The following is a 6,000-nucleotide window of genomic DNA, read 5'->3' as shown; positions in this document are numbered from 1 at the left end:
GTACCGTATTTTTCGCTTTATAAGATGCACTTTTTCCGCCTCCAAAGTGGGGGGGGGGGGAGTTCCTGCGTCTTATAAAGCGAATGTGGCGAAAATTCGTTCCGATCGCCATTTTAGCGCGATCGCGAATTTAACGCGCGGATGCGATTTATTTGGCGCGATTGCGCGTTAAATTCATGATCGCGTGAACAAATGTGCGATCAGTTAGAAGATTTCTCTCCTGTCAAAAAAAAATCAGTACTCACCTGGCCCGGCGTTCTGCGGCGCTGCTGCAGGCTGTCACTCCCTCCTGGTCCCCAGCAGAGCATTGCTTTCTGGATGCAGGGCTTGAAATCGCCTCCTCCAGAAAGCTAATACTGTGATTCACTAACACACGCCGTCAGTCAATCACAGCCATTCAATGACATCATTGAATGGCTGTGATTGGCTAACACACGTGCGCCTTCAGCTAATCACAGTATTAGCTTACTGGAGGTGGGGATTTCAAGCCCTGCATCCAGAAAGCAATGCTCTGCCGGGGACCAGGAGGGAGCGACAGCCTGCAGCAGCGTCACAGAACGCCGGGGGAGGTGAGTACTGATTTTTTTCCCCCTATTTTCCCGCTCTAAAACGGGGGTGCGTCTTATAGACCGGTGCGTCTTATAAGGCGAAAAATACGGTATATCTTCAAAATGTTTTCTTTGCAAATTTCCTGTTGTACCTGAGGACTAAAACATTTATCTGTAGCCTCCAAATTCCTGAAATCATGCAAATAATCTCTATCATAAATTGCTAACATTTTAAGTCCAGTCTATGAATTAAATATTTCAGTGAATCAGAATAGTCAAATAGCTTGATGATAGCAGAACTAGTGCTGTTGTAATAACTTTGAAATTAAAGCCAAACTTTTCTGTATTCAAATAACATATTTGCTGGTATCAATATTCATAGTGTTTAGATGTGAGATGAATAAAGTGATCAAAAACACCTGAAAGATTTTTTTTTTTCAAATCAGAGTAAATACAGAACAAGGGAGATGGGTTCATATGTCAACAAAGACATTTCCATATTGAGAATGAAATATTTTCAACATCAAGAGAAAATATGTCATAAAGAAAGTACATTTTCCAAAGAATCTGATGATCAGTGTATGACTAAAGACTCGGCACAAAGAGAAAAGAGCCCTTCCATGCATTTTTTTTCAGGGAAAAGAAAATTGAGAAGGATACCTTTTGACCATGATAAATGGAAGAAAATAATGGAAACTATAGAGCTATCATTAAAGTAACTTAGGGAGTTTTATTATCATATAACTTTGTGCTGCACCTTAAATTACAACTGATAGAACATAAATTGAACAAAAATGATGTAGGTGCTTTTAAACCTCTGGCTGAATCGTACAGAGGAAATGGAAACATTATTATGCTTTAAAAATTAAAGCACACATGCATTGTTTTAAGAATTTATTTGATACAAACTACATTTGTGAAAAAGCTAATTTCCTTATGGCTGAATAGCTGTAAATATAACTGACTATTGTTAATTTCAAAATAGCACAATAGTTTTTCAATCACAGTATTTTATTATTATATATATTGGGTGGATCTTTTAAGTAGAAAATATTTGTATTAATATATATTTTTTTCCTGTTTATTAAAAAACAATTATTTGTTTTCTTAAGGGTGCGGGCAGACGAGCGCATAAACGGCACGTTTTTGCGACCAAACGTATATACGTGACCATCTGAGGCAATGGTTTCGAATGTATTCGTTCACATGGGCGATTTTACGGCGCGTAAAAACGGAAATTCGAAAAAAACCGGAACATATGCGACCGAAATACGCGCCAACGCATATTCGATCGCCGAAAAGACCGTTTGCAAAGTAGGAACAAACGAAAATACCCTTTCTAGCTCTGGTCGTGATCAGTGAAAAACGATCGCTCGGGCGATTATACGTTGCGCTCGTGCGAACGTAAATACGCCTACGCTCGTGTGCCCACACCCTAAAATGCAGACCATAGACAAAACCCCCAAAAACAAGTAAATTCCTTACATTTCCACCTCTATAGTAGTAAAATCATTTAGTCCACAATACCCAAAGATTTTACATATTCACTGAGTGGAGACTAATTTTGTAGCTGTGCAATTTTATAGCTCAGTAAAACTATACTAAGCAGGTTATCAATTTAGGACATGCACATTTCCTATAGTAACTATAAGACATTTGGCCACAAACAATAGTCACCCAATTGATAATCTATATTACAAAGATTAGGATATTAAAACTAAACATAGTCCTACAATGAGAAGTAGATTAGCATTGTATGCATCTATTAAGATTAAGAGATACCTTAGTAATTAACATGACTACAATGTTTCTTGTTGGCAAGCTCACAATTATCCCTGGGTCTAGATTAACAAAGTTTATGCAAAAAAATGTGCACTACCAGTTTATCACATGTAGGGCATGTGCCTCAGGTATTTTGCCCAGCACCCGAAGTATTCTGGTATCAACAATCCCTACATTCCATTGGGCCCTATTGCACTTAAATGGGTTGTACCAAGATTGCAAGTAATTCCTTATCTATATGATAGGGAATAACTTGCTGATTGGTGGGGGTTTGACTGCTGAAACCCTTGCCGATCTTGAGATCAGGGTCCCATGTCCCCTGTTCTCCTCACTGCAAGGTTACTGCACCCTCCTCATTGAGCAGGAGACTGAATGCAGTGCGGCACTAGCCATACAATTTTGTATTTAGAGCAGATATCTAATATAAAAAAGGCTTATAGTTCTGTGCCTGTCTCTTGCTCTCTTTGTCTCTCTGTCTGTCTGTTCAACGCTTCACTCTCTCTAGCGGTGCTGTTGCCTGAAGCACAGCAGCACCAATAGACTTAACATTGTAGTCTCTCTTTTTGTCTGTCTATCTCTGTCTTTCTATATATCTGACCGTCTGAGCAATCTGTCTCACTCTCCCTCTCTCTTTCTCTATATCTGACTGTCTGAGTAATCTTTCTCTATCCCCAACCTTACCCCTTTCCCTCAGAGCCCAGCAGCTTCACCTCAGCTGTTCCGACAGCCCAGCAGCTTCAGCTGTTCTTTGTCCATGGCTTCCTCATTACTTTGCAATGCTTCCCTCTCTCTAGCGGTGAAGTACAACAGCACGTCCATAGATTTAACATTATAACTTTCAAGGCGCCTGACAGGTCACTGAATAAATCAATGTCAAATTTTATGATTTTATGGTGGTGGTGAGCATGTCCTGAATCTAATGACACCAAAATGATCCACCTAAGGTCAGGCAAAGGGGTCAATGTGTGGTGCAAGAAAAAGCCCGTAGGCTTTTTTTATATTAGTTTATTATGTGAGTTAAAGGTTTAACTCTATTGATACTGGTACCAAGTACCTGACAATGTGACATGTATTTCGAATGGCTGCTTGTATTATTAATTATTATTAATATTAGTGTTGTTATGTGTCAATAACATTTGCTTACATAGTTATAATGAAGAAAAAGAAAACAACATAATTTGCATATTCATTGTTCCCTGCAACAGTCACAGTGGAGCAGTTGCCAGAAATATTTGGATCAATTGCAGGAAGATTGACAGGATCTTTCAAATCATAAAATAAAACCTTTCAAACATTGCTTGGGTTGACGGCTTCCAACTTTTTATTATGCTGTCTGTAGAACCAATTGAAGCAAAAAAATAAATACTGTGCTGTGTACCCCTAATTTTACTTGACTTTTATGTAAGAGAAAATAGAAATTATTCCAGACATGAGCTGAAATGCTTGTTTGACAGCTCAAAAAAACTACAAATGCAGCTTGACCTTATCACCCAGCATGGAAAACAGCTTGATGATCTAATCAAATAGTTTGAAAGAAATGAGATCTGTGTTCACCTGGCATACAAGTTGTTGATGTTAATAATAGTTATCAGTGAATAAATAGAAATAAACAGTGGAGACACACAGAATGACTCTAAAAACTTTTCAACATGTATTGAAATTGGGTCAGATTCTAAAGCTAGGCACAATAAAAGAGAATGAGTATATAAAAATAAGAATATAGTACAACATGGAAAATTACTCATATGGTTGGCATGATTATGACAATACCAAAATTATTAGTGGTATTTTACTTTTGCAGAATAAAAACCATTAAGGAAATTATTAGAGATGAGTGAGCATGCTCGGATACAGAAGTCACTCAAGCGAGGTAGAAGCCAATTTTCCCCATTTAAGGGAAAAAAAATTCCTTCCCGACTCCAATCTGGAAATCGGAATGATTTCTGGGTCATAAACCCCTTTGAAGTTATTAATGATTATTTTTTTCATATAATATTGTGTCACTCAAGAAAGACATCCAGGTCCCTCTTGAATTCTTTTATCGAATTTGCCATCCCCACATCCTCAGTTCCATAGTCTCACTACTCTTACAGTAAAGCATCCCCTTCTATGTTGGTGTAGAAACTTTCTTTCCTCTAGATGTAGAGGATGCCCCCTTGTTATAGTCATAGTCCTAGGTCCCAGGTATAAATAGATGATGGGAGAGATGTCTGTATTGTCCCCATATGTATTTTTACATAGTTATTAGGTCGCCCCTCAGCTATCTTTTTTCTAAACTAAATAATCCCAAGTTTGATTACTTTTCTGGGTATTGTGGTCCATCCATTCCGTTTATTACTTTAGTTTCCCACCTTTGTACTAGCTGAAGCTCTGATATGTCCTTCTTGCATACTAGTGCCCCAAACTGTACATAATATTCCATATGTGGTCTGACCAGTGACTTGCAAAGAGAAAGAACAATGTTCTCATCATATGCCCCTAGACCATTTTTGATGCATCCCATGATCCTATTTGACTTGGAAGCTGCTGCCTGACATTGGTTGATCTAGTTATGCTTTCAATTAAATAAAATCCTCATGTCCTTTTCCATGTCCGTTTTACCCAGTGGTTTCCCATTTAATGTGTAATGGTGACTTATATTTCCTCTGCCCATGTGCATAACTTTATATTTGTCAGTGTTAAATTTAATTTGCCACTTTTCTGCCCAAGCCGCCAACTTATCCAGATCCTCTCGCAATCTATTTGTGTCCTCTCTTGTATTCATTTCTTTACATAGTTTTATATCATCTGAATATATTGATACTTTACTGCACAATCCATCTACCAGATCATTAATAAATATGTTAAAATGAATAGGGCCCCAAACCAACCCCTGTGGTACCCCACTATCGGTAGTAATGGTGACCCAATCACAGTACGTGCCATTTATAACCACCCTCTGCTTTCTATCACTGAGCCAGTTACTTACCCACTTACACACATTCTCACCCAGACCAAGAACTCTCATTTTATATACCAGCCTTTTATGTGGCACAGTATCAAATGCTTTGGAAAAGTCCAGATATACGAGATCCAATGACTCTCACTAGTCCCATCTAGAACACGCCTCCTCGTAAAAGCTGATCAAATTGTTTTGACAAGAGTGGTCTGCCATAAAGCCATGCTGATAGAGTTATACAGACATTTTCCTTGAGGTACTCCAGGATAGCATCTCTAAGAAACCCTTCAAACATTTTACCCACAATAGAAGTAGACTTACCAGCCTGTAGTTTCCAGGTTCACTTTTTAACCCCTTTTTAAATATTGGCACCACATTGGCTATGCACCAATCCAGTAGAACAGATTATTTTTTTACATTTTTTTTAGATTTTTATGTCCCTGTAGGGGACTTGAACAACAGCATCTATGATCGCTGTGATAATGCATTGCAGGACTTCTATTCTGCAATGCCTTATCACTTACAATAGTGATTATAAGCAATGGCAAGCTGGGACACAAGTAAATGGCATCCTGTTGCTATGGCAACCCATCAACCTTCCATGATTACATTGTGGTGCTCTGATGTTGTCACAGAGGGAGCAGTCTCCCTCTGTGAAACCTTTACATACCACGATCTACATAGATCTACATGTTCTCATCAATTGGTGTTGCAATGGGAGGCCAGCTATCT

This window comes from Eleutherodactylus coqui, chromosome 4 (assembly GCF_035609145.1).
Source record: "Eleutherodactylus coqui strain aEleCoq1 chromosome 4, aEleCoq1.hap1, whole genome shotgun sequence".
Classification (NCBI taxonomy): domain Eukaryota; kingdom Metazoa; phylum Chordata; class Amphibia; order Anura; family Eleutherodactylidae; genus Eleutherodactylus; species Eleutherodactylus coqui.
This window is presented reverse-complemented; position numbering follows the sequence as displayed.